General features: G+C 46.4%; 1 protein-coding gene across 1 annotated transcript in view; it reads left to right on the top strand.

Annotated features, from left to right (window-relative positions):
• SLC36A4 (solute carrier family 36 member 4) overlaps window positions 1–20,298 on the top strand; it is a 911,610-nt gene that overhangs the window by 103,468 nt on the left and 787,844 nt on the right. The gene's annotated exons all lie outside the window — the stretch shown is intronic.

Genomic DNA, 20,298 nt, shown 5'->3' with positions numbered 1-20,298 from the left:
GTCCCAGTGCATGATGGGAACAGGGCAAACCAAACTACCAAGCCAATTCTTATACTGGGAAGGAAACAAGCTCCCGGGGACCGGTTTCTGGCATCACAGCCTTCTTCGGCCCGGTTTGCTTGAATCCTGATGGTGCAATGAGCAAGGGACTCACGTCTGAGTATACACTCCCACACATAGTGTGGATAAAAACGATTTTGGAAAAGGGGGGTGGTGATGGACAGAGTTTCTGAATGATGCAGAATACTCTTACCAAGTCAAGAGATCATGGTTTTAATCCATCACCGTTTTTTAGCTCACTGCACCACCCCAGCTCAGAACCTGGCTATATGCAAATTAGTCTGTTCCTGTCCCAGTGCATGATGGGAACAGGGCAAACCAAACTACCAAGCCAATTCTTATACTGGGAAGGAAACAAGCTCCCGGGGACCGGTTTCTGGCATCACAGCCTTCTTCGGCCCGGTTTGCTTGAATCCTGATGGTGCAATGAGCAAGGGACTCACGTCTGAGTATACCCTCCCACACATAGTGTGGATAAAAACGATTTTGGAAAAGGGGGGTGGTGATGGACAGAGTTTCTGAATGATGCAGAATACTCTTACCAAGTCAAGAGATCATGGTTTTAATCCATCACCGTTTTTTAGCTCACTGCACCATCCCAGCTCAGAACCTGGCTATATGCAAATTAGTCTGTTCCTGTCCCAGTGCATGATGGGAACAGGGCAAACCAAACTACCAAGCCAATTCTTATACTGGGAAGGAAACAAGCTCCCGGGGACCGGTTTCTGGCATCACAGCCTTCTTCGGCCCGGTTTGCTTGAATCCTGATGGTGCAATGAGCAAGGGACTCACGTCTGAGTATACCCTCCCACACATAGTGTGGATAAAAACGATTTTGGAAAAGGGGGGTGGTGATGGACAGAGTTTCTGAATGATGCAGAATACTCTTACCAAGTCAAGAGATCATGGTTTTAATCCATCACCGTTTTTTAGCTCACTGCACCATCCCAGCTCAGAACTTGGCTATATGCAAATTAGTCTGTTCCTGTCCCAGTGCATGATGGGAACAGGGCAAACCAAACTACCAAGCCAATTCTTATACTGGGAAGGAAACAAGCTCCCGGGGACCGGTTTCTGGCATCACAGCCTTCTTCGGCCCGGTTTGCTTGAATCCTGATGGTGCAATGAGCAAGGGACTCACGTCTGAGTATACCCTCCCACACATAGTGTGGATAAAAACGATTTTGGAAAAGGGGGGTGGTGATGGACAGAGTTTCTGAATGATGCAGAATACTCTTACCAAGTCAAGAGATCATGGTTTTAATCCATCACCGTTTTTTAGCTCACTGCACCATCCCAGCTCAGAACCTGGCTATATGCAAATTAGTCTGTTCCTGTCCCAGTGCATGATGGGAACAGGGCAAACCAAACTACCAAGCCAATTCTTATACTGGGAAGGAAACAAGCTCCCGGGGACCGGTTTCTGGCATCACAGCCTTCTTCGGCCCAGTTTGCTTGAATCCTGATGGTGCAATGAGCAAGGGACTCACGTCTGAGTATACCCTCCCACACATAGTGTGGATAAAAACGATTTTGGAAAAGGGGGGTGGTGATGGACAGAGTTTCTGAATGATGCAGAATACTCTTACCAAGTCAAGAGATCATGGTTTTAATCCATCACCGTTTTTTAGCTCACTGCACCATCCCAGCTCAGAACCTGGCTATATGCAAATTAGTCTGTTCCTGTCCCAGTGCATGATGGGAACAGGGCAAACCAAACTACCAAGCCAATTCTTATACTGGGAAGGAAACAAGCTCCCGGGGACCGGTTTCTGGCATCACAGCCTTCTTCGGCCCGGTTTGCTTGAATCCTGATGGTGCAATGAGCAAGGGACTCACGTCTGAGTATACCCTCCCACACATAGTGTGGATAAAAACGATTTTGGAAAAGGGGGGTGGTGATGGACAGAGTTTCTGAATGATGCAGAATACTCTTACCAAGTCAAGAGATCATGGTTTTAATCCATCACCGTTTTTAGCTCACTGCACCATCCCAGCTCAGAACCTGGCTATATGCAAATTAGTCTGTTCCTGTCCCAGTGCATGATGGGAACAGGGCAAACCAAACTACCAAGCCAATTCTTATACTGGGAAGGAAACAAGCTCCCGGGGACCGGTTTCTGGCATCACAGCCTTCTTCGGCCCGGTTTGCTTGAATCCTGATGGTGCAATGAGCAAGGGACTCACGTCTGAGTATACACTCCCACACATAGTGTGGATAAAAACGATTTTGGAAAAGGGGGGTGGTGATGGACAGAGTTTCTGAATGATGCAGAATACTCTTACCAAGTCAAGAGATCATGGTTTTAATCCATCACCGTTTTTTAGCTCACTGCACCACCCCAGCTCAGAACCTGGCTATATGCAAATTAGTCTGTTCCTGTCCCAGTGCATGATGGGAACAGGGCAAACCAAACTACCAAGCCAATTCTTATACTGGGAAGGAAACAAGCTCCCGGGGACCGGTTTCTGGCATCACAGCCTTCTTCGGCCCGGTTTGCTTGAATCCTGATGGTGCAATGAGCAAGGGACTCACGTCTGAGTATACCCTCCCACACATAGTGTGGATAAAAACGATTTTGGAAAAGGGGGGTGGTGATGGACAGAGTTTCTGAATGATGCAGAATACTCTTACCAAGTCAAGAGATCATGGTTTTAATCCATCACCGTTTTTTAGCTCACTGCACCATCCCAGCTCAGAACCTGGCTATATGCAAATTAGTCTGTTCCTGTCCCAGTGCATGATGGGAACAGGGCAAACCAAACTACCAAGCCAATTCTTATACTGGGAAGGAAACAAGCTCCCGGGGACCGGTTTCTGGCATCACAGCCTTCTTCGGCCCGGTTTGCTTGAATCCTGATGGTGCAATGAGCAAGGGACTCACGTCTGAGTATACCCTCCCACACATAGTGTGGATAAAAACGATTTTGGAAAAGGGGGGTGGTGATGGACAGAGTTTCTGAATGATGCAGAATACTCTTACCAAGTCAAGAGATCATGGTTTTAATCCATCACCGTTTTTTAGCTCACTGCACCATCCCAGCTCAGAACTTGGCTATATGCAAATTAGTCTGTTCCTGTCCCAGTGCATGATGGGAACAGGGCAAACCAAACTACCAAGCCAATTCTTATACTGGGAAGGAAACAAGCTCCCGGGGACCGGTTTCTGGCATCACAGCCTTCTTCGGCCCGGTTTGCTTGAATCCTGATGGTGCAATGAGCAAGGGACTCACGTCTGAGTATACCCTCCCACACATAGTGTGGATAAAAACGATTTTGGAAAAGGGGGGTGGTGATGGACAGAGTTTCTGAATGATGCAGAATACTCTTACCAAGTCAAGAGATCATGGTTTTAATCCATCACCGTTTTTTAGCTCACTGCACCATCCCAGCTCAGAACCTGGCTATATGCAAATTAGTCTGTTCCTGTCCCAGTGCATGATGGGAACAGGGCAAACCAAACTACCAAGCCAATTCTTATACTGGGAAGGAAACAAGCTCCCGGGGACCGGTTTCTGGCATCACAGCCTTCTTCGGCCCGGTTTGCTTGAATCCTGATGGTGCAATGAGCAAGGGACTCACGTCTGAGTATACCCTCCCACACATAGTGTGGATAAAAACGATTTTGGAAAAGGGGGTGGTGATGGACAGAGTTTCTGAATGATGCAGAATACTCTTACCAAGTCAAGAGATCATGGTTTTAATCCATCACCGTTTTTTAGCTCACTGCACCATCCCAGCTCAGAACCTGGCTATATGCAAATTAGTCTGTTCCTGTCCCAGTGCATGATGGGAACAGGGCAAACCAAACTACCAAGCCAATTCTTATACTGGGAAGGAAACAAGCTCCCGGGGACCGGTTTCTGGCATCACAGCCTTCTTCGGCCCGGTTTGCTTGAATCCTGATGGTGCAATGAGCAAGGGACTCACGTCTGAGTATACCCTCCCACACATAGTGTGGATAAAAACGATTTTGGAAAAGGGGGGTGGTGATGGACAGAGTTTCTGAATGATGCAGAATACTCTTACCAAGTCAAGAGATCATGGTTTTAATCCATCACCGTTTTTTAGCTCACTGCACCATCCCAGCTCAGAACCTGGCTATATGCAAATTAGTCTGTTCCTGTCCCAGTGCATGATGGGAACAGGGCAAACCAAACTACCAAGCCAATTCTTATACTGGGAAGGAAACAAGCTCCCGGGGACCGGTTTCTGGCATCACAGCCTTCTTCGGCCCGGTTTGCTTGAATCCTGATGGTGCAATGAGCAAGGGACTCACGTCTGAGTATACCCTCCCACACATAGTGTGGATAAAAACGATTTTGGAAAAGGGGGGTGGTGATGGACAGAGTTTCTGAATGATGCAGAATACTCTTACCAAGTCAAGAGATCATGGTTTTAATCCATCACCGTTTTTTAGCTCACTGCACCATCCCAGCTCAGAACCTGGCTATATGCAAATTAGTCTGTTCCTGTCCCAGTGCATGATGGGAACAGGGCAAACCAAACTACCAAGCCAATTCTTATACTGGGAAGGAAACAAGCTCCCGGGGACCGGTTTCTGGCATCACAGCCTTCTTCGGCCCGGTTTGCTTGAATCCTGATGGTGCAATGAGCAAGGGACTCACGTCTGAGTATACCCTCCCACACATAGTGTGGATAAAAACGATTTTGGAAAAGGGGGGTGGTGATGGACAGAGTTTCTGAATGATGCAGAATACTCTTACCAAGTCAAGAGATCATGGTTTTAATCCATCACCGTTTTTTAGCTCACTGCACCATCCCAGCTCAGAACTTGGCTATATGCAAATTAGTCTGTTCCTGTCCCAGTGCATGATGGGAACAGGGCAAACCAAACTACCAAGCCAATTCTTATACTGGGAAGGAAACAAGCTCCCGGGGACCGGTTTCTGGCATCACAGCCTTCTTCGGCCCGGTTTGCTTGAATCCTGATGGTGCAATGAGCAAGGGACTCACGTCTGAGTATACCCTCCCACACATAGTGTGGATAAAAACGATTTTGGAAAAGGGGGGTGGTGATGGACAGAGTTTCTGAATGATGCAGAATACTCTTACCAAGTCAAGAGATCATGGTTTTAATCCATCACCGTTTTTTAGCTCACTGCACCATCCCAGCTCAGAACCTGGCTATATGCAAATTAGTCTGTTCCTGTCCCAGTGCATGATGGGAACAGGGCAAACCAAACTACCAAGCCAATTCTTATACTGGGAAGGAAACAAGCTCCCGGGGACCGGTTTCTGGCATCACAGCCTTCTTCGGCCCGGTTTGCTTGAATCCTGATGGTGCAATGAGCAAGGGACTCACGTCTGAGTATACCCTCCCACACATAGTGTGGATAAAAACGATTTTGGAAAAGGGGGGTGGTGATGGACAGAGTTTCTGAATGATGCAGAATACTCTTACCAAGTCAAGAGATCATGGTTTTAATCCATCACCGTTTTTTAGCTCACTGCACCATCCCAGCTCAGAACCTGGCTATATGCAAATTAGTCTGTTCCTGTCCCAGTGCATGATGGGAACAGGGCAAACCAAACTACCAAGCCAATTCTTATACTGGGAAGGAAACAAGCTCCCGGGGACCGGTTTCTGGCATCACAGCCTTCTTCGGCCCGGTTTGCTTGAATCCTGATGGTGCAATGAGCAAGGGACTCACGTCTGAGTATACCCTCCCACACATAGTGTGGATAAAAACGATTTTGGAAAAGGGGGGTGGTGATGGACAGAGTTTCTGAATGATGCAGAATACTCTTACCAAGTCAAGAGATCATGGTTTTAATCCATCACCGTTTTTTAGCTCACTGCACCATCCCAGCTCAGAACCTGGCTATATGCAAATTAGTCTGTTCCTGTCCCAGTGCATGATGGGAACAGGGCAAACCAAACTACCAAGCCAATTCTTATACTGGGAAGGAAACAAGCTCCCGGGGACCGGTTTCTGGCATCACAGCCTTCTTCGGCCCGGTTTGCTTGAATCCTGATGGTGCAATGAGCAAGGGACTCACGTCTGAGTATACCCTCCCACACATAGTGTGGATAAAAACGATTTTGGAAAAGGGGGGTGGTGATGGACAGAGTTTCTGAATGATGCAGAATACTCTTACCAAGTCAAGAGATCATGGTTTTAATCCATCACCGTTTTTTAGCTCACTGCACCATCCCAGCTCAGAACCTGGCTATATGCAAATTAGGCTGTTCCTGTCCCAGTGCATCATGGGAACAGGGCAAACCAAACTACCAAGCCAATTCTTATACTGGGAAGGAAACAAGCTCCCGGGGACCGGTTTCTGGCATCACAGCCTTCTTCGGCCCGGTTTGCTTGAATCCTGATGGTGCAATGAGCAAGGGACTCACGTCTGAGTATACCCTCCCACACATAGTGTGGATAAAAACGATTTTGGAAAAGGGGGGTGGTGATGGACAGAGTTTCTGAATGATGCAGAATACTCTTACCAAGTCAAGAGATCATGGTTTTAACCCATCACCGTTTTTTAGCTCACTGCACCATCCCAGCTCAGAACCTGGCTATATGCAAATTAGTCTGTTCCTGTCCCAGTGCATGATGGGAACAGGGCAAACCAAACTACCAAGCCAATTCTTATACTGGGAAGGAAACAAACTCCCGGGGACCGGTTTCTGGCATCACAGCCTTCTTCGGCCCGGTTTGCTTGAATCCTGATGGTGCAATGAGCAAGGGACTCACGTCTGAGTATACCCTCCCACACATAGTGTGGATAAAAACGATTTTGGAAAAGGGGGGTGGTGATGGACAGAGTTTCTGAATGATGCAGAATACTCTTACCAAGTCAAGAGATCATGGTTTTAATCCATCACCGTTTTTTAGCTCACTGCACCATCCCAGCTCAGAACCTGGCTATATGCAAATTAGTCTGTTCCTGTCCCAGTGCATGATGGGAACAGGGCAAACCAAACTACCAAGCCAATTCTTATACTGGGAAGGAAACAAGCTCCCGGGGACCGGTTTCTGGCATCACAGCCTTCTTCGGCCCGGTTTGCTTGAATCCTGATGGTGCAATGAGCAAGGGACTCACGTCTGAGTATACCCTCCCACACATAGTGTGGATAAAAACGATTTTGGAAAAGGGGGCTGGTGATGGACAGAGTTTGTGAATGATGCAGAATACTCTTACCAAGTCAAGAGATCATGGTTTTAATCCATCACCGTTTTTTAGCTCACTGCACCATCCCAGCTCAGAACCTGGCTATATGCAAATTAGTCTGTTCCTGTCCCAGTGCATGATGGGAACAGGGCAAACCAAACTACCAAGCCAATTCTTATACTGGGAAGGAAACAAGCTCCCGGGGACCGGTTTCTGGCATCACAGCCTTCTTCGGCCCGGTTTGCTTGAATCCTGATGGTGCAATGAGCAAGGGACTCACGTCTGAGTATACCCTCCCACACATAGTGTGGATAAAAACGATTTTGGAAAAGGGGGGTGGTGATGGACAGAGTTTCTGAATGATGCAGAATACTCTTACCAAGTCAAGAGATCATGGTTTTAATCCATCACCGTTTTTTAGCTCACTGCACCATCCCAGCTATTCTGCATCATTCAGAAGCTCTGTCCATCACCACCCCTTTTTCCAAAATCGATTTTATCCACACTATGTGTGGGAGGGTATGCTCAGACGTGAGTCCCTTGCTCATTGCACCATCAGGATTCAAGCAAGCCGGGCCGACGAAGGCTGTGATGCCAGAAACCTGTCCCCGGAAGCTTGTTTCCTTCCCAGTATAAGAATTGGCTTGGTAGTTTGGTTTGCCCTGTTCCCATCATGCACTGGGACAGGAACAGACTAATTTGCATATAGCCAGGTTCTGAGCTGGGATGGTGCAGTGAGCTAAAAAACAGGTGATGGATTAAAACCATGATCTCTTGACTTGGTAAGAGTATTCTGCATCATTCAGAAGCTCTGTCCATCACCACCCCTTTTTCCAAAATCGATTTTATCCACACTATGTGTGGGAGGGTATGCTCAGACGTGAGTCCCTTGCTCATTGCACCATCAGGATTCAAGCAAGCCGGGCCGACGAAGGCTGTGATGCCAGAAACCGGTCCCCGGAAGCTTGTTTCCTTCCCAGTATAAGAATTGGCTTGGTAGTTTGGTTTGCCCTGTTCCCATCATGCACTGGGACAGGAACAGACTAATTTGCATATAGCCAGGTTCTGAGCTGGGATGGTGCAGTGAGTTAAAAAACAGGTGATGGATTAAAACCATGATCTCTTGACTTGGTAAGAGTATTCTGCATCATTCAGAAGCTCTGTCCATCACCACCCCTTTTTCCAAAATCGATTTTATCCACACTATGTGTGGGAGGGTATGCTCAGACGTGAGTCCCTTGCTCATTGCACCATCAGGATTCAAGCAAGCCGGGCCGACGAAGGCTGTGATGCCAGAAACCGGTCCCCGGAAGCTTGTTTCCTTCCCAGTATAAGAATTGGCTTGGTAGTTTGGTTTGCCCTGTTCCCATCATGCACTGGGACAGGAACAGACTAATTTGCATATAGCCAGGTTCTGAGCTGGGATGGTGCAGTGAGCTAAAAAACAGGTGATGGATTAAAACCATGATCTCTTGACTTGGTAAGAGTATTCTGCATCATTCAGAAGCTCTGTCCATCACCACCCCTTTTTCCAAAATCGATTTTATCCACACTATGTGTGGGAGGGTATGCTCAGACGTGAGTCCCTTGCTCATTGCACCATCAGGATTCAAGCAAGCCGGGCCGACGAAGGCTGTGATGCCAGAAACCGGTCCCCGGAAGCTTGTTTCCTTCCCAGTATAAGAATTGGCTTGGTAGTTTGGTTTGCCCTGTTCCCATCATGCACTGGGACAGGAACAGACTAATTTGCATATAGCCAGGTTCTGAGCTGGGATGGTGCAGTGAGCTAAAAAACAGGTGATGGATTAAAACCATGATCTCTTGACTTGGTAAGAGTATTCTGCATCATTCAGAAGCTCTGTCCATCACCACCCCTTTTTCCAAAATCGATTTTATCCACACTATGTGTGGGAGGGTATGCTCAGACGTGAGTCCCTTGCTCATTGCACCATCAGGATTCAAGCAAGCCGGGCCGACGAAGGCTGTGATGCCAGAAACCGGTCCCCGGAAGCTTGTTTCCTTCCCAGTATAAGAATTGGCTTGGTAGTTTGGTTTGCCCTGTTCCCATCATGCACTGGGACAGGAACAGACTAATTTGCATATAGCCAGGTTCTGAGCTGGGATGGTGCAGTGAGCTAAAAAACAGGTGATGGATTAAAACCATGATCTCTTGACTTGGTAAGAGTATTCTGCATCATTCAGAAGCTCTGTCCATCACCACCCCTTTTTCCAAAATCGATTTTATCCACACTATGTGTGGGAGGGTATGCTCAGACGTGAGTCCCTTGCTCATTGCACCATCAGGATTCAAGCAAGCCGGGCCGACGAAGGCTGTGATGCCAGAAACCGGTCCCCGGAAGCTTGTTTCCTTCCCAGTATAAGAATTGGCTTGGTAGTTTGGTTTGCCCTGTTCCCATCATGCACTGGGACAGGAACAGACTAATTTGCATATAGCCAGGTTCTGAGCTGGGATGGTGCAGTGAGCTAAAAAACAGGTGATGGATTAAAACCATGATCTCTTGACTTGGTAAGAGTATTCTGCATCATTCAGAAGCTCTGTCCATCACCACCCCTTTTTCCAAAATCGATTTTATCCACACTATGTGTGGGAGGGTATGCTCAGACGTGAGTCCCTTGCTCATTGCACCATCAGGATTCAAGCAAGCCGGGCCGACGAAGGCTGTGATGCCAGAAACCGGTCCCCGGAAGCTTGTTTCCTTCCCAGTATAAGAATTGGCTTGGTAGTTTGGTTTGCCCTGTTCCCATCATGCACTGGGACAGGAACAGACTAATTTGCATATAGCCAGGTTCTGAGCTGGGATGGTGCAGTGAGCTAAAAAACAGGTGATGGATTAAAACCATGATCTCTTGACTTGGTAAGAGTATTCTGCATCATTCAGAAGCTCTGTCCATCACCACCCCTTTTTCCAAAATCGATTTTATCCACACTATGTGTGGGAGGGTATGCTCAGACGTGAGTCCCTTGCTCATTGCACCATCAGGATTCAAGCAAGCCGGGCCGACGAAGGCTGTGATGCCAGAAACCGGTCCCCGGAAGCTTGTTTCCTTCCCAGTATAAGAATTGGCTTGGTAGTTTGGTTTGCCCTGTTCCCATCATGCACTGGGACAGGAACAGACTAATTTGCATATAGCCAGGTTCTGAGCTGGGATGGTGCAGTGAGCTAAAAAACAGGTGATGGATTAAAACCATGATCTCTTGACTTGGTAAGAGTATTCTGCATCATTCAGAAGCTCTGTCCATCACCACCCCTTTTTCCAAAATCGATTTTATCCACACTATGTGTGGGAGGGTATGCTCAGACGTGAGTCCCTTGCTCATTGCACCATCAGGATTCAAGCAAGCCGGGCCGACGAAGGCTGTGATGCCAGAAACCGGTCCCCGGAAGCTTGTTTCCTTCCCAGTATAAGAATTGGCTTGGTAGTTTGGTTTGCCCTGTTCCCATCATGCACTGGGACAGGAACAGACTAATTTGCATATAGCCAGGTTCTGAGCTGGGATGGTGCAGTGAGCTAAAAAACAGGTGATGGATTAAAACCATGATCTCTTGACTTGGTAAGAGTATTCTGCATCATTCAGACGCTCTGTCCATCACCACCCCTTTTTCCAAAATCGATTTTATCCACACTATGTGTGGGAGGGTATGCTCAGACGTGAGTCCCTTGCTCATTGCACCATCAGGATTCAAGCAAGCCGGGCCGACGAAGGCTGTGATGCCAGAAACCGGTCCCCGGAAGCTTGTTTCCTTCCCAGTATAAGAATTGGCTTGGTAGTTTGGTTTGCCCTGTTCCCATCATGCACTGGGACAGGAACAGACTAATTTGCATATAGCCAGGTTCTGAGCTGGGATGGTGCAGTGAGCTAAAAAACAGGTGATGGATTAAAACCATGATCTCTTGACTTGGTAAGAGTATTCTGCATCATTCAGAAGCTCTGTCCATCACCACCCCTTTTTCCAAAATCGATTTTATCCACACTATGTGTGGGAGGGTATGCTCAGACGTGAGTCCCTTGCTCATTGCACCATCAGGATTCAAGCAAGCCGGGCCGACGAAGGCTGTGATGCCAGAAACCGGTCCCCGGAAGCTTGTTTCCTTCCCAGTATAAGAATTGGCTTGGTAGTTTGGTTTGCCCTGTTCCCATCATGCACTGGGACAGGAACAGACTAATTTGCATATAGCCAGGTTCTGAGCTGGGATGGTGCAGTGAGCTAAAAAACAGGTGATGGATTAAAACCATGATCTCTTGACTTGGTAAGAGTATTCTGCATCATTCAGAAGCTCTGTCCATCACCACCCCTTTTTCCAAAATCGATTTTATCCACACTATGTGTGGGAGGGTATGCTCAGACGTGAGTCCCTTGCTCATTGCACCATCAGGATTCAAGCAAGCCGGGCCGACGAAGGCTGTGATGCCAGAAACCGGTCCCCGGAAGCTTGTTTCCTTCCCAGTATAAGAATTGGCTTGGTAGTTTGGTTTGCCCTGTTCCCATCATGCACTGGGACAGGAACAGACTAATTTGCATATAGCCAGGTTCTGAGCTGGGATGGTGCAGTGAGCTAAAAAACAGGTGATGGATTAAAACCATGATCTCTTGACTTGGTAAGAGTATTCTGCATCATTCAGAAGCTCTGTCCATCACCACCCCTTTTTCCAAAATCGATTTTATCCACACTATGTGTGGGAGGGTATGCTCAGACGTGAGTCCCTTGCTCATTGCACCATCAGGATTCAAGCAAGCCGGGCCGACGAAGGCTGTGATGCCAGAAACCGGTCCCCGGAAGCTTGTTTCCTTCCCAGTATAAGAATTGGCTTGGTAGTTTGGTTTGCCCTGTTCCCATCATGCACTGGGACAGGAACAGACTAATTTGCATATAGCCAGGTTCTGAGCTGGGATGGTGCAGTGAGCTAAAAAACAGGTGATGGATTAAAACCATGATCTCTTGACTTGGTAAGAGTATTCTGCATCATTCAGAAGCTCTGTCCATCACCACCCCTTTTTCCAAAATCGATTTTATCCACACTATGTGTGGGAGGGTATGCTCAGACGTGAGTCCCTTGCTCATTGCACCATCAGGATTCAAGCAAGCCGGGCCGACGAAGGCTGTGATGCCAGAAACCGGTCCCCGGAAGCTTGTTTCCTTCCCAGTATAAGAATTGGCTTGGTAGTTTGGTTTGCCCTGTTCCCATCATGCACTGGGACAGGAACAGACTAATTTGCATATAGCCAGGTTCTGAGCTGGGATGGTGCAGTGAGCTAAAAAACAGGTGATGGATTAAAACCATGATCTCTTGACTTGGTAAGAGTATTCTGCATCATTCAGAAGCTCTGTCCATCACCACCCCTTTTTCCAAAATCGATTTTATCCACACTATGTGTGGGAGGGTATGCTCAGACGTGAGTCCCTTGCTCATTGCACCATCAGGATTCAAGCAAGCCGGGCCGACGAAGGCTGTGATGCCAGAAACCGGTCCCCGGAAGCTTGTTTCCTTCCCAGTATAAGAATTGGCTTGGTAGTTTGGTTTGCCCTGTTCCCATCATGCACTGGGACAGGAACAGACTAATTTGCATATAGCCAGGTTCTGAGCTGGGATGGTGCAGTGAGCTAAAAAACAGGTGATGGATTAAAACCATGATCTCTTGACTTGGTAAGAGTATTCTGCATCATTCAGAAGCTCTGTCCATCACCACCCCTTTTTCCAAAATCGATTTTATCCACACTATGTGTGGGAGGGTATGCTCAGACGTGAGTCCCTTGCTCATTGCACCATCAGGATTCAAGCAAGCCGGGCCGACGAAGGCTGTGATGCCAGAAACCGGTCCCCGGAAGCTTGTTTCCTTCCCAGTATAAGAATTGGCTTGGTAGTTTGGTTTGCCCTGTTCCCATCATGCACTGGGACAGGAACAGACTAATTTGCATATAGCCAGGTTCTGAGCTGGGATGGTGCAGTGAGATAAAAAACAGGTGATGGATTAAAACCATGATCTCTTGACTTGGTAAGAGTATTCTGCATCATTCAGAAGCTCTGTCCATCACCACCCCTTTTTCCAAAATCGATTTTATCCACACTATGTGTGGGAGGGTATGCTCAGACGTGAGTCCCTTGCTCATTGCACCATCAGGATTCAAGCAAGCCGGGCCGACGAAGGCTGTGATGCCAGAAACCGGTCCCCGGAAGCTTGTTTCCTTCCCAGTATAAGAATTGGCTTGGTAGTTTGGTTTGCCCTGTTCCCATCATGCACTGGGACAGGAACAGACTAATTTGCATATAGCCAGGTTCTGAGCTGGGATGGTGCAGTGAGCTAAAAAACAGGTGATGGATTAAAACCATGATCTCTTGACTTGGTAAGAGTATTCTGCATCATTCAGAAGCTCTGTCCATCACCACCCCTTTTTCCAAAATCGATTTTATCCACACTATGTGTGGGAGGGTATGCTCAGACGTGAGTCCCTTGCTCATTGCACCATCAGGATTCAAGCAAGCCGGGCCGACGAAGGCTGTGATGCCAGAAACCGGTCCCCGGAAGCTTGTTTCCTTCCCAGTATAAGAATTGGCTTGGTAGTTTGGTTTGTCCTGTTCCCATCATGCACTGGGACAGGAACAGACTAATTTGCATATAGCCAGGTTCTGAGCTGGGATGGTGCAGTGAGCTAAAAAACAGGTGATGGATTAAAACCATGATCTCTTGACTTGGTAAGAGTATTCTGCATCATTCAGAAGCTCTGTCCATCACCACCCCTTTTTCCAAAATCGATTTTATCCACACTATGTGTGGGAGGGTATGCTCAGACGTGAGTCCCTTGCTCATTGCACCATCAGGATTCAAGCAAGCCGGGCCGACGAAGGCTGTGATGCCAGAAACCGGTCCCCGGAAGCTTGTTTCCTTCCCAGTATAAGAATTGGCTTGGTAGTTTGGTTTGCCCTGTTCCCATCATGCACTGGGACAGGAACAGACTAATTTGCATATAGCCAGGTTCTGAGCTGGGATGGTGCAGTGAGCTAAAAAACAGGTGATGGATTAAAACCATGATCTCTTGACTTGGTAAGAGTATTCTGCATCATTCAGAAGCTCTGTCCATCACCACCCCTTTTTCCAAAATCGATTTTATCCACACTATGTGTGGGAGGGTATGCTCAGACGTGAGTCCCTTGCTCATTGCACCATCAGGATTCAAGCAAGCCGGGCCGACGAAGGCTGTGATGCCAGAAACCGGTCCCCGGAAGCTTGTTTCCTTCCCAGTATAAGAATTGGCTTGGTAGTTTGGTTTGCCCTGTTCCCATCATGCACTGGGACAGGAACAGACTAATTTGCATATAGCCAGGTTCTGAGCTGGGATGGTGCAGTGAGCTAAAAAACAGGTGATGGATTAAAACCATGATCTCTTGACTTGGTAAGAGTATTCTGCATCATTCAGAAGCTCTGTCCATCACCACCCCTTTTTCCAAAATCTCCTCTGACCACCGCCCACTCTCTACCCTGGAGCAGCCTGCTTTAGATCTGCTGCGTTAAAGCCTGAGAGCTGTGCTGAGCTTCCTGCCCAAAACTGTGCCCATCTCCAATGTGCACATGGGGGATTTTCACATCAGCGGGGTGTAGAACAAGCTGGTGTGTAGCTTCCCCGAAGCCATGGTGGCTGCCTTCACTCTGCACCACCCGCCAGAGCAGCTAAGTCACCCCGAGCCCACCAGGACCTGGTGTAAATGCTGTTGGGGAGAAGAAACTGTTGGAATGGCAGGAAGGACATAGTAAAAGACCTACCTCTGCACACAACCTTCCGGACCTCGTCCTATCACATATACCTTCCTGTAACCGGGGTCACTACCTGTAAATGGGTCATAACAACTGCAAGCCTTATACGGAGCACTTAAAGCACTTAAAAGAATTACATCTTTAATGGTTCCCGTACATCCTTGCTCCGTGGTCACGCTTGCTTGAATCAGCCGCAATGCCACATCTCTGTGGCGCAGTTCCAATACCCCCAATGCAGAGCATGATGCAAGATTCTCCACCCCTCCAGTTAAAAGACCATGTCCAATCCCACTTAAAAGTAAGCCCAAAACATAAATTCTTACCAAAAGAAGCCCAATTGGCAGTCAGCATCCACATTTTCCAAAATGAGTAAAAGAATAAGAAAACGAGCAACAGAGCGGGAGGCAGGGAGGCAGCCTAACGCAACTGTGGCATTGAGAGGAGATGGGAGAGAGGAATGCTATATTCAAATGTAAGCAGCTATGGCACTGAAGCTAAACCCAGGCAAACAGTAATAGCGTAGGACCCCAAGAAATAAATAGTCCCCCAAAGAACATATAGAGAACCATAGCGTAAATGAGACAGTATTTCGTCCCTGCTCTATGGGAGGAATGGAAGAGAAAATGAGGGACAAAAAGGCAGGACTGACCACTAGCAAGCAAGGATTTTTAACGGACACTGACATAGACAAATGAAAAGCAAAGGCAGGCAATGTGAGGAGTTCGAACTTCGCAAAGCATATACAACAGGTTGCTAATCGACAACACAAGCGATGTCTAGGCTTGAGCTAAAAATAGGGGTGTCCACATGCACTCCTTATCCCATTTGTTGTATGGATTTGAGCACGTAACATGTTAGCAACCCCATTCTGTTGTTCACCTATGTTTTGATGTAAAGGGCTCTGGATTTAAGTCAATAATGAAGGATTAATGCCCACTATTGTCACCTTCTTTCAAAGTTTATTTTTGTGTGTCTTGTCAAAAGCTGATGAGTAATCCACAGATCCACAATTTACCTTGCTGTCTCCATGGGTTAAAGATTGATGTGCTAAAATACTACATTTTAAGAATTATCAACAGTGACAAATTTAAAAGCCAGATTGTATTACTAGGAGAAAGTTGTTCATTTTGTAACTCATTCTTGTTTTTCAAAATTCTTGCCTTCTCAAGCCAGAAAGGCAATGGACCAACACTTTTGGTGTCATCCCTCTTCTTTTTCCATTAATGGACACACTGGTTTCCTTTTGCTAAAGATGGCGTTTTGTTCTGAACTTCTATGACACAAAATAGTGGGGTTAGAAGCCTCGATTAGTATTCTAGGGCTTACTTAAAAAATGGAGATAGTAAAAATCAGTTAGCTCGGGCTGTGCAATACTGTGAATACTTTATTACATTTTCTGCTTTGCAGATATTGGTTGACACACTCCACTCCATCTATAAGTCCTCTCAAATGCTGAATGTAAATTGCCTGTGTATACGTCTCTTTGGAAGGCAGCTGACACAGTTAATGTTGCACCCAGTGTCTGCTTCATGGAATGACATTCAGAATAGGGTCATTACCTAACATTAATGGGTCCTCTGCAGCTTATTACTGTAACTGTTACGATTGTGGAAAGTACTGCACTGATTTCACAGAGCGTGAACACTTGAGTGAAGGTTAACATAGCCTCTCAGATACTACTGATTCAACTAGTCATTGAAGTTCAACCCAACTAATTTGCAAGTGAAATAAAAATTCCAATCAAGTACTTTATTAAATCGCCTGCAGGTTTTGCGGCAATTAAGCCTATAAATATGTAAGAGTTAGACTACCAAACAGAGTTCATTGTGATAGCTGAGGGATCATAGTCAGAAATAATAATGGAGCTGGATCTTCAATAACAGTATTTGTGTATAAATTGTTTGCATATGGTGACCGGTTTGTTCGCAGCCAAGTGGTTAGCAAGAATCAGGTTTCATTGCTACACCATTAGTCAGATGAACAATATATCAGCAGTGAGCATTACCAGTCATTTGATGGTGTACAAGATTCAAGACATTGGTGGATCTGGCTCTGTATGCGCACAAGTAACAGAAAAACAGTACTATCTGCAGTCTGTGTTGTAACATAGCGCTTAGGCACATATGCTGTAGACAGTGCAGCACAGAAATATAGAAAGGTGTTTCAACTTTTGCTCCTATTATCATGATAGTGCCCCTCCCCCCCCCAGGCCTTTAGAGCTTTCCTAAAGGCTCACATCAATTTGGGAGTACCCAACGTTGCTTCAAGGGAAGATGTAAAGGTGGTCCCTGACTAGACACTGGCAGCATGGCTTCTGCTGCTTTGTTAGTTAAGTAGCCTGACTGTGATTGTGTGACTGATGATCATTGCTGCCACTGTAGTCCCCAGAACGTCTGCCCTCTTAAATGTTGGGCAGCTGTGGCAACTGCAAATAGAGCTATATAAATCACCTCAGGATACCAGATGATTCCATTTTAAATGGGGCCTATGTCTTCCAACCCCGGGCTTTCCATTTATAAAGCTCTTTCTTAGGTTTATTACTGCATTTAGTTCAGTCTAAATGAACCACGGCTTCTACATTCAAAAGCATTTTGTTGCAAAAGGAAAGTACAGGACTAGAAAATGGTGCCTCTGTTCACATACAGTCATCTTATTACCTATTGAAGAATAATTTGAGCCTGTTGCTTATGCTGTGTTTGAGCAAGGTGCCTGAGATCACACACCATTTCATTTTATGTCAGTATTTCTCTGTTCAAGAATTTGCGTTTTGTTTCGGTAGATTTCAGTCTGTTTCTGTGTTCCATTATCAGAAAAATACAAGTAAATTGAGCGTCACTCCGCAAACAGCTGGCTGCCTGTCATGTCATCTTGCTTTCAGTTGGTGAGAAATGGCGGGAAGGCGCTTTTAACCAACTGGTGATGTTTTTGCTTATTACAAGCGAGTTCTGAAGAAATAAAGTACAGATCTTCTTAGGGATATTGTAATTTATATACAATGGATAACACAAAGTTGTAGTACTGGAACTGATAAGAAAAACTAATACTGTGTTGCTCTGTTTGTGAACTGCATTTAAAGTGTTTTTTTCTTAGAATCCTTCGTTAGGTATACAAAAGATGAGGATCTCTTGCCAGCATATTTAGTTTGCTTTTTTTTCAAAAAACTGTGTTTGCGTTTTCTCGTACATTTTAAGAAGTTAAAACTTATTTGGTTTTAATTGACATATTTGTATATATATTTATACACAATTATGATTTTAAGTGTTAGCCTACCCATAGGCACTGGAAGTAGGAATTCGAGGGTGCTACAGCACCCCCAAACTAATTATAGTGCAGTTCAGAAGGTGAGCCCACAACAGAAAACAATCAATAGCATTTGTATATGACAGCACTGTCACCCCTAGGAGTATCTGGGCGCTGAAGGTACTGTGTCTCCATCAAAACGCCATTTCTTGATTTGCTTTCTGAAGTCCACAAGGGAGGGTGCTATTTGGAGTTGGAGGGGCAGGCCGTTCCACTACTTGGTGGCGATGTAGGAGAAGCAGCTCCTGCAGCGGATGCAGAGTGGTGTGCGAGTGTGGAGGAGAGCAGCTGTCTTGCAGGCTGGTGGAAATTCAGTGTCTGGTTGATGTAGGATGGTCCTTAGTCATGTAGAGCTTTGTATGCGTGCATGAGAATCTTGAACTGACATCTCTTCTGGATGGGAAGCCAGTGGAGGTTTCTGATATGGGCAATTATGTGGGTCCATTTGGGGAGGTCCAGGATGAGTCTGACTGCAGTGTTTTGTATGGGCTGGAGTTTTCGGAGGTGCTGGGTGGAAATTCCAGTGTAGAGGGCGTTGCTGTAGTCGGGGTGGCTGGTGACTATGGCCTGTTTGACGGTCTTTCTGGTGTTGATTGGGATTCATCTGAAAATTCTCCGGAGCATGTGAAGGGGGTGTGGAAGCAGGAGGAGGTGACTGGGTTGACTTAGTTTTCACGGTCAGTTGACTGTCGAAGTTGATGCCCAGGCAGCATGCATGGTCTTCCGGTGTGGGGGATGGTCCAAATGTTGTTGCCTACCAGCTGTGGTCCCATCTGTTTTTTATCTTGTTTCATTTTCTATGTATTCAGAGATAGAGGTCAAAGTCAGGCTATGTATTCTGACAAATGGCTGCTTATTTTGTAACCTGGAGATTGTGGTGTGCTTCACTTTCTCTGAGTGCAAATTAAGAGCCTTTTATTGCTGTGCACTTCACCTTCTTTGAGTGAAAATTAAGAGTTTTTTGTAAACTGAACTATATTAAAATCTTGATGGAGTACATAAATGTGAAAGAATCAACAGTAGGAAGTCAATTATTTTTAACACACATTTCAAAATAGAACAGCAGTTAGGAAATTACAAATAAAGCAAATTTTTTCACCATACAGATATCAAACTATGACTTTTAAAAGGGTAAAAACAGTGCTGTCCTAAGAAAACTATGGATGCATCACTTTTAACACAAAGTACCTTGGATGGGTCAAAATTACAGGACGAAAACAGGTGCAGAGAAGGTGATGCATTAGCTCCTTATTCACAGGGAAGGTGAAGCATCAGTTCTTTGCTCCAGAGGATGTGATGCGTCGGTTTCTTACTGCCATGCAGGGGAGGAGATGCGTCGATTCTTTACTGCCACGCAGGAGCAGTAAAGATGCGTCGGCTCCTTACTGGAGAGCAGGTGATGCGTCAGTTTCTTACTGCAAGGGGAGGTGATACATTGGTTTCGCACTTAAATCCCAGTGTAGATGTATATTTGGTGCACAGATGCTATGCATGGAAATCTGGAACAAGCTGGAGACTGATGTGGTGGCAGCAAATGGGCATCATGCTCCCACAATGCGTCGATCTCGACAGTCGCACTGCAGGGCCTACGTCAGAGCGGTGATCTCAGACTTCGGAGATGGTGCGCTGAACTCTGCGTGTGGCAGTTCTTCAGCTGCATGGTGGCGTTGCGTGGACATTTCTCCCGCACTGTGGTGCTGCGTCAGAGAAACAGTTGCTGGAAGGCCGATGCGTACATTTCGATGGTTTACAGCAGCAAAACAACCTCCAGAGGCCCAGAACTGGAATTGGCACCACAAGGCAGGTCGGAACTCCCAGCAGTGTAGTTCAGGGATGCTGCAGGTGAGGTCTTTGTGTCCCTGATAGAAGGGTAAAGGTGCCTTCAAGGGAATTCGTTTAAAGAAACTTGAATTATTTAGAACAAATTACCGGGATGAATTAATAATCCCTATGTGAATTTAATCTCTCTCTTTAAATAAATAGAACTCATATGACAACACGAAACAGTTGAAGACTACAATTACG

The sequence above is a fragment of the Lissotriton helveticus genome, chromosome 8 (assembly GCF_964261635.1).
Source record: "Lissotriton helveticus chromosome 8, aLisHel1.1, whole genome shotgun sequence".
NCBI lineage: Eukaryota > Metazoa > Chordata > Amphibia > Caudata > Salamandridae > Lissotriton > Lissotriton helveticus.
The sequence above is the reverse complement of the archived record's forward strand: the minus strand, read 5'-3'. Positions and strand labels throughout refer to the sequence as shown.